At 38.8% G+C, this 10,031-nt stretch overlaps 1 pseudogene; it reads right to left on the bottom strand.

Annotated features, from left to right (window-relative positions):
• Positions 1-8,596: 8,596 nt before the first annotated feature.
• LOC127667163 (uncharacterized) lies at positions 8,597-8,697 on the bottom strand (annotated as a pseudogene).
• Positions 8,698-10,031: the final 1,334 nt, after the last annotated feature.

Below are 10,031 nucleotides of genomic sequence, written 5' to 3'. Positions count from 1 at the left end.
CTTTTAAAAGATGAATTGATTTCAACAGTCTTAACCTTTCAATTTAAATTAAGTATCTTTGAGGGCAATTATTACTCATGCTGAAATGTTCTCTAAACACAAAGTGTGATCATAAATGGTTTGTTATTTTCTCAGCAATATGTGTAACATATATACAAGTGAGCAAATTTTTAAAGTTAATTCATATGAGTTATGCTACTCCTTACATTTTTCCAGCATTTAGCATGTCTGGAGAGTATCAGTTCTAACATAATTTGTCAAGTGGAATAATACATAGGGATTACCCTACTATGATGTTATACTAAATGTTTTGACCACTCTTTGTTTATACTATATTAAACATATTATACTATAGATCCGAATATACTCACCATACACACACATGCAAACATACACACACGCAAACACACACATACAGAGTTCAACTTTGGTTGCAAAAATTGTTTAGATAATTTTAATGTCTCTTTATTGTAAACTTTCCAACTTCCTCGCTGAATATCTTTTTGTTGCTAACTCAGATGAAATTTAATGTAATGTCTAGGAAGAAGAGCATGGGGAATCTTAAATCTGGAGATTCTGCACTAAGCTGGGCCTGATCTGAGACTGACTGAGCCATTCATGCCTGTAGGAAAGCACATGATGTCCTACTGAGAGTAGGTGCTGTGGGCTGTGCACTTCACAGGAATATAAAGACCACACATTGCTCAAATGTTTGAGAATTCCAGCCCAGAGATAGACTCAGAAACACTACTAAGTAACTTAGACTTTCAGTGTGGACCCAAGACATTATACTGTGGGAATCAGGAGCACGCGCTAGAGAACAAAAAGGGCTAAAGGAAAGGACAATGAAATACATAGCTGATGAAAATAATAAGCCAGACATACCTAACCAAGAAGGCACTGCTATAATGTATTTTCTGTCCAAACAGCACTTACCATTTTCTAAAGGAAGATTAGACAGTCAACAGAGAGTGTAGAGACATCATGATATTCAGCACAGACACACATAAACACACATACACTAGGTATGTCAAAGAAAGCTAGAATAAAGTGGCAAGGACGGGAGAAGTTACAAAACAAATGACTGAAACAGACAGTGATGCTGGAATTAGCAGATAAAATGCTAACATCAGTCTTTGACTTTGAAGCCTTGAAATATGAACAGAATGAGAGAACGAGGGGGATGTCACTGGAGCATTGAATTCAAGCACAGTGGAAACTCATAATGGGAAATAATTACCAATGTACTTGATGGGATCAAGAGCGGATTGAAGGGATCTATGTCCCAGCTTTTAGGTCCTGAAGAACACTGTAGAACCATTCTTCAAGGAAACAAACAAAACCGATGAACATTACTAGATCACTTGATGTCTTGGAAAACTGTCCAAAGGGCATGCAACAAGCAAAACAAATGTAATGAAAATCCATGAAACCACCGTTGAACAGTGTATGTGGAATTGGGACCCCCTACCCAATCTGGCTCTCAGTCCTACTATCTGAGAAGGGAACGGCATTCCATACAGATTCTGTCTGTGTGTTCATATGGAAGTCAGAGGTCAACGTTGGAGGTCTTTCTTGATTACTTTCCACCTTAGCACCTTGATGCAAGGTCTCTCAGTGACTCGATGCACACTGATTGGCTAGTCTGTGTCACCAGTGAAGCTTTGAAGATCTTCCTAAATCTCTTAGCCCTGTATCCTCACACCAACCCTATGTCAATGTTAAAAGTGTACACAGCTATGCCCAGCTTTTGAATGTGAGCACTTTGGAACAGAGCTTTGGGCATCATGCTAGTGCAGTAAGTACTAGGTACCCTCATACACCCCGAAATAAATTTCAAAAACATATGTTGTAAAACATAAATAGAGGCTCAAGCCACCTGTCCATTTAAAAGAACCAAAATTCAATAAACATCTGTCAACATGTGTTGATATATATGTTGATTACATTATTACAGAAGATATAATAAATGACACATTATGGTTGTTTTAATTTTCGACATGTAAGAAAATGTGACCATTTTCCTATTTGAATTTTCTTTCTTTTCAAAAACTTTACTCCACACTCAGTATTTCCTACAAATACACTTTAGTACTTTTCTCATCTTTAATATATTAGTTCCCTCCAAGGAAAGGCCTTTTTCTCTTAATGAGTATTAAGGAGATTGCAAAGTCAAGTATTGGTTATTAAATATTCAAATATAGGAACATATTTAGAATATAGATGATATAAATATTACTAGGTCAGTGTATATTCAAAAACAAATTAATCCAACATTACTTGGAAAATTACTGCTGACTCAAACAATCAGGCATATTAAGAACTAATATATACTATTAGTATATATATATATATATATATATATATATATATATATATATATATATATATATATATATATTTCTTAGTTCTAAGATGGCTTTTGGAGGGGGGGGTTGAGACAGGGTTTTTCTGTGTAGCCCTGGCTGTCCTGGAACTCACTCTGTAGACCAGGCTGGCCTCGAACTCAGAAATCCACCTGCCTCTGCCTCCCAAGTGCTGGGAATAAAGGTGTGCGCTGCCACTGCCCGGCTCTAGGATGGCATTCTTGTGTTAAATACTAGTGCTATAAAATGTCTGCATAAGACAATAAGATGAACTAGACAGAGACAGATTTAGCATGATTTTTTTTGAAAGGAAAATGTTAAACATGAAATGTCTCTGAAAGCGAGCCCCACTTTGCCCGTCTGCCCCAGTCTTTGTCTGCAGTGATCACTTCCCTCACAGAAAGTCAGAACGGAGAACCAGAGACTAAGGCAAAACTTCAGACTTGAAATTAAAAATGCAAAACTGACGAGCAGAAATAATGTGAAATTCTGATGTCAAGTTGACTGGTGTTCTTAGAAACTCCCTTTTGGTAGATGCAGTATATGTGCAGGAAAAAAAAATGTTTCAGGGCCATTGAAATACAGTTACTAGAAAACTCAACAATGACAGAGTGAAAACCAGGCAAGTCTGCTTTGCATTTTGAAAGGCTTTTTCTTTTCCTCTCTCCCTAAAGCAACTAACTGTCTTTTGAACAAGCATCGTGGAAAATTGCTGCCCAAGATTCACAGATAGTGGGAGAAAAAAGCGATCGGCTCCCTTTGGTGAAAACATTTTCTTTAAATGGTTCAATTCTCATGTAACACTCATCTTCATTAAGAACAATTTTGGGGTTCTTGGCAGACATACAAACTACCTCTCTCCACATCTCTCCTCCCTGCTGCACCTCTTTCTAAGAGCTTTCTCAGTGTCTTCAGTCCTTAAAAGGCTGTTCATTTCTGCTTGTATCCTTCCTTTGTGCTTTCCTCTTGGTTTGAAAAGGCTGAGCCATTGTTTTCACACTGCTTTCCTTAGAACAGGAAGCCTCTGTCCACTTTGGAATCCCTTCACACATCATAGACATAGCAGCAGTTGTTTTGATGAGCAAAAAATTTCAAAACAACAAATTCTAAGGTGGGTTGAAGGCCCCCTTTGAAAAGGTGAAAATGTTTCTTCTTCAAGTTGGTTGCACTCCTTGGGGTTCAGGAATGAGAAAAAAACATTTCCTTTTCTCAGACTGGAAAAGTCAATAAATCGTCCTGGCAAAATTGTCCCAGCAAAATCAGGAATGTCGTTCTTCTAAAGATGATCTGATTTGAAATGCATGGGCTTATTCCTGAATGAACTCTTCAGAATGCAATGGAAACCTATTATCTTATCCAGAAAGAGAAGCAAACTCCCCAGAGGCAGTGCTGGGAGACCATTATCTGAAGGCTCCCCAACTCATGCTTTTATCTGAAGTAGACACCCTGCCCCAAACAGCTCTTGGGAGTAACCATTTATCTCATGGTTCTGAGGTCCTGAGGGATACTGATCTCTGTGTAAAATAGCACAAAGCTACCACAGCAAAGCAGCTTCGAGCAGGCTAGCTTGCAGCATACACACCACTGATGAGATTTTTAGGGCAGAAATTGCCTTTCTGGTTTGCATAAATAGAGGAAGAAGAGGAATTCCTTTCCCACCTTGATGAGCTTCAAGCCCGTGTTCTAGCTGCCAGGATGGCAGGTTCTTTATCTCCTGAATGTCTCCACTGGTTCCTCTTGCATATGCCATATTCCTGTTATTTTAAATACAGATATAACTATCTAACTTCAGGCTCCATTATCAATAATAACACCATTTGACAAGTATATATCATATGTTGGGTCTAATTTAGTAGCAGGTAATGTAAGTAGTAAATAAGGCTGTGTAAGACTTGAATGGGGTGGTTCATCCTGAATTTAATGCAAGATGGGCGGCTTTTCAAACAGTACACATTATTCCTTTATGTGTCTGATTTGTTTTACTTACATCCTGTTTGGTTTTGGTGGTTTAAAAGGATCAATAACTACCATTCTATAAATAATATAATAGCATAATAACATGAATAATATAATAGTATACTATATGAATATTTGAACACTAATAAACTTTATAGTTTATGAAACTGTAATTGGAACTTGTCAATCTTGACATAAGGGCTTATAGTAGGACATAGTAGGATTTTGCCTTTTCAATGAAAAAAATTGAATCGAAAATATAATAGGTATACCCAGATTCCCAGGCATGCAATAAGGACACATGCTCCACTATGTTCATAGCAGCCTTATTTATAATAGCCAGAAGCTGGAAAGAACCCAGATGTCCCTCAATGGAGGAATGGATACAGAAAATGTTGTGTATTTACACAATGGAATACTACTCAGCAATTAAAAACAATGAATCCATGAAATTTTTAGGCAAATGGTTGGAACTGGAAAATATCATCCTAAGTGAGGTAACCCAGTCACAAAAGAATATACATGGAATGCAATCACCGATAAGTGGATATTAATTAGCCCAGAAGCTATGAATACCCAGGAGGACACACGTAGCATATCAAATGACTCCCATGAAGAAGTAAGGAGAGGGCCCTGATCCTGGAAAGGCCTGTTGCAGCATTGTAGCGGAGTAACAGGACAGAGAAAAAGGATGGAGGTGGTTGGAGAATGGTGTACAGAAGGCTTATGGGACATATGGGGTGGGGGAAACTGGGAAAGGGGAAAGTGTTTGGAATGTAAACAAAGAATTTAGAAAATTAAAAAAAAGTGTATCAAGATGCTTGATGTCTATTGAAGGCATCAAAGAATCATTGAGAGAAATTAAGAAAACTGAAATGTGTAGACAGGAAAATCCAGAATTCTCCAATAGAAAATAATGCTGCTTACATACTTGTGACCCTGAAATTGATCTAGAGGCTCCATGAATTTCATGGTATAATTTACAAGCCAATTCTAAAATTTACATGGAAGTGAAATGATCTGCAATAGTAACAATATCTTGAAAGAAAAGAACACAACTTGAAACTCTAAAGTTCTATGAGAAAACCAAAACAATAAAGAGAGAATAGGCTTGGGAAATTGATAATCAGAGCAGAAAATCCAGAAATAAATTTATATATATAATGAATTTGAAAGAAAGATGTTAACTCTTTCTAAGAGGATATAAACAAGTAACATTAGTGTCCCTGTAGAGTGTTAAGACCACACCTTGGCTTGTGGTATAACTAATTTAAGATGAATCCCAAATGGTAAAAGATAAAAATTATGAACATTCTGACAGAAGGCATCAGAGATATCTTCATGAGCATTAGATAGCAAATGGTTCTTATGAGTAGAGAAATGGTAAACCAAAAAGAAAAAAAGTAAGCCAATAGGGTTCCATCCAAATTTAGTAATTCTGCTCTTCAAAAACACTATGAAGATAATGAAAAGGTAAGACATATTCTGGGAGGAAATCTATCTATCTATCTATCTATCTATCTATCTATCTATCTATCTATCTATCTATCCATCTATCCATCTATTTATTATTTGTCTATCATTTACCAATCTATCATCTATTTCTATGATAAATGACTTATCTCCCGAATTTATTTACAAGAAAATCCTGTAATTCATTAATAAAAATTCAAATATGGAACCTGAGCCCAACATGGGCTCCAAGGTATTTTTAAATAATTGCCCCATGGTGCTTCTGATATACATAAGAGATCAACTACGAACCAGGCAAGGAGCTGTTTGCGAACCTAGAGGTTTACTGTTGCTATTGGGCAGCTGAAGTTGTAAGTGCTTTTCTTCAGTTATTCTAAAAGCTTCAATGTCATCACCACAGAAGTTAGAAGCACTATGTAGAAACCATTGGGAAAATGAGTCAAACTTTCCGAGCTGATTTCCAAGTCAGGCAGGAGTCAAGCAGAAGGGCTTCTAACTGGAAAGCAGAGAGAATCTTGTGTTCTTACCCTGCAGCCTTATTGTCGTAAACTGGAACAGTTCAAATCATCACCAGGCACTGGTTTTATTTTATAAAACATAAAAGCTGGAAGACAGAACTTCTATCATTCCTTCTAGAAGCCAACTACAACTGACATACACATTCCTATATTTTACCTATGAAACATTTATTGGTAGCTACCACTTAATACTTGCTAAGTATAATTGATACACAGATAAATACAACAATTGACTGCAGTTATTAAATCTAGTTGAAGAGACATACCAAGCAGATAAGAATAGCTCTAAACTATTAATGGAATTCAGAGCCAAATATTGTTCAAGGAGGAATTTAAGTTCATTGTGTATTCCAGAATGTCTTAGTTAGGGTTTGCATTGCTATGTGGAAACGCTATGACCAAAAGCAATGTGGGAAGGAAATCATTTATTTGGCTTATATTTCCATAGGGCAAGAACATGGAAGCAAGAGCTGATACAGAGGCCATGACAGAGCACTATTTACTGACTTGCTGTCTTAGTCAGGATTTTTATGCCTGCACAAAACATCGTGACCAAGAAGCAAACTGGAGGAGGAAACGATTTATTCAGCTTATATTTCCACATTGCTGTTCATCACCAAAGGAAGTCAAGACAGGAACTCACACAGGGTAGAAACTTGGAGTGGAAGCAGAACTGTGGAGGAATGCTGCTTACTGGCTTGCTTCCCAGTACTTGCTCTGCTTGTTTTCTTATAGAATACTGGACTACCAGCCCAGGTATGGCACCGCCCACAAGGGGCCCTCCCCCCTTGATCACTAATTGAGGAAATGCCTTACAGCTGGACCTCATGGAGGCATTTCCTCAAGGGAGGCTCCTTTCTCTGTGCTAACTCCAGCTTGTGTCAAGTTGACACAAAACCAGCCAGTACATTTGCTCAGTCTGCTTCTTATAGAACCCAGGGCCACCAGCCCAGGAGTGGCATTACTCAGAGTGAACAGGCCCCAGCACATCAATCATCAACCAAGAAAATGTACCACAGTCTCATGGAAGCATTTTCTCAGTTGAGTCTCTCTCCTCTAAGATGACTCTAGCTCGTGTTGGACACAAAACAAGCCACCACAACTGACCTCTTGCCAAAATGACACGCAAGGGCATCCCTGTTAAGCCGCAACCTTTCCTTTTTCTCCTTATCTCCAAGATCATGCATTAACATTAAAATATAAACATTCCAGATTTTAAAAGTTCTATAGTCTTTAAATATTCAAACACTTAAAAATCCAATCTCTTTAAAATATCCAGTCTCATAAAAATCCAAAGTCTTTGTCAAATTCAAAGTCTCTTTAAAAGTTCAAAGATTCTCAAGTGCAGGCTCCTATAAAACAAAATTTAAGCTAAATACTTAACAGAGAAGAATCATGACACAGTCACAAATCTGAACAAAGCAAAACCAAACTCCCAACAGGTTAAATAACTCAATGTCCAATACGAGAATTTCGCTCATAATCTTCCCGACTCTTTCAAAGGGCTGGGGTCACTTCTCTGTCTCTGACCTCTGCAGCACACACAGCTTGTCTTCACAGCTCTGGATGATTCTACTATACTGCTGCTGCTGTCCTTGGTGATTGTCCCATAGTACTGACCCTTCAAAAATTCTGGAGTCTCTTGCTGCAACGAGACACACTTTTATCAATAGCCCCTCTTAGATTCTCTTTGGGGACTCCAGCCCTGCCACACAGTGGCAAGCCTCAGCTGATGTCCCTGACTCCTTCATGTCTTCAAAACCAGTACAGCCTGGGTGATTCTCACACTACCAGTTCACCTTCCAGCATAAGACACAACCTTGGCCTTGGCCACCCCTGAATATACAATGTGTTTGCTGACTCAGAAGAAAGAAACATTTCTCAGGAGATTTCACCTCAATGATAATGCTGCTGCCCCATCTCCTCCTCCTCCTTTACCCCCTTCTCTTTTTCTTCTTCCTCCTCTTGTCCTTTTATTAAAAACTTTTTGCTGATTCTTTGTAAATTTCACATCATGCATCTTAATTCTACACATTTTCCCCAACTCTAATACTCATCCTGCATCCTTGCCACCTCCCTGCCCCCCAACAGAGAAAATAAAATATTGGGGTGGGCCAATTCCAAGGCCTGGATCTGGGCCTGGGAGGTATCTGAGCTGGTCTAGTCTCTAGCTTGCTCCTGGTTCTAGGAGCTATCAGAATCCAGGGGTTGTTTTAGTGTTGTTCCCTGTCTGAGCCCCCCTGGCTCTGGACTGGTGGTCTTTTCACCTTGCTTTCTGTAGGGAATTTTAGGGTACTAATCATTCAGAGGTTCATAGATCAAAACACTGAGTATAGACATAACATGTGACACAGCAGCCACACCTGCAACACTTGCTGGTCACTCCCTGATCACCACTAATTTCTCAGCTCCAGCTAGCCAGCATCAATTGTCACAGTAAAATCAAGGTTTTACTTAGGTGATGGAATTCTCTTGTTAATGATAGCTTCAGCCCTAGCTGACCTGAACCATGAATTCTTAATTCAAAATATGAAGCAGTCATGAGGAAGTCTTTAAATGACTCTCAAACTTCTCTCTGGAACTTTACCAGACAGGCCTCCACTGTCTGCATTTCTCCCCACTCTCTTTATCTTCTAAATTTCTACAGCACAGCTCACCAAGCTTTTAACACTCCATGGTTTATTGCTTAAAGTTGTTCCAAAGTCCTTCCTCGGTGCTCCCAAATTCTACAAGGCCAGGTTCGTCACAGAAATACCCCCAAATACTGGTATCAAATTCTGTCTTAGATAGGGTTATCATTGGTATAGCCAAAGGCAACTGGAGGAGGAAAGTATTTATTTGTTTTGTGCTTCCGTATCACAGTTCGTCGTCAAAGGAAGTCAGGACAGGGACTCATGCAGGGCAGGAACCTGGAGGCCTGAGCTGGTGCAGAGGCCATGGAGGAATGCTGCTCACTGGCTTGCTCACTCTGCCTTCTTATAGAACCCAGGACCACCGGCCTCGGGTGGCACACCCATGGTGAAATGATCCTTCCCACATTAGTCATCAAACAAGAAAATGTACCACATGCTTCCCTACAACCCAGTCTTATGGGGGTATTTTCCCAGTGAGGGTACCTCGTCTGGGATGATGCTAGCTTGTGTCAAGTTGACATAAAACTAACCAGCACAAAGACCAATAAACAGTTCCATTCATAAGGAAGCACTGCAGTTTTGCTTTATCAAGAGAATGTGGTGTGGGTAGGGGGATATGCAGATTTGCCTCCTATGCCAAGAAGTTTGGACTTTATTCCTTATAGTCAGAATTGTCAGTATTTTTTTGTCTCTCTTCGAACGCCCATGTTTTAGAAAAACTCAACAAGAAACTTATTATAAATTACTTTTATTTTAAGCATCTTTTCACAATCATCACATCACAATCATAATGAGTTTTTCTCATTCTGCAACACAATTGGTCTGCCTGTCCATGAGTTCTGCAGCTGTACATAACATATACATACACACACACACAAATACACATATACATATGAAACATGATATATGCAAAATGTGCAAACACACTAACATTTGTATCTTGCCATTATTTCCTAAATAATAAGTCTATGTACCCTTCACATTGCATTCAGTGTCACAAGTAAGCTATTGTTGAGTCAGAGTATAAAGGGAAATATATACCTTGCAGACCATACCACAATATGCTACTAAGGATGATGAGTATC

Source organism: Apodemus sylvaticus, chromosome 16 (assembly GCF_947179515.1).
Source record: "Apodemus sylvaticus chromosome 16, mApoSyl1.1, whole genome shotgun sequence".
Classification (NCBI taxonomy): Eukaryota; Metazoa; Chordata; class Mammalia; order Rodentia; family Muridae; genus Apodemus; species Apodemus sylvaticus.
The sequence above is the reverse complement of the archived record's forward strand: the minus strand, read 5'-3'. Positions and strand labels throughout refer to the sequence as shown.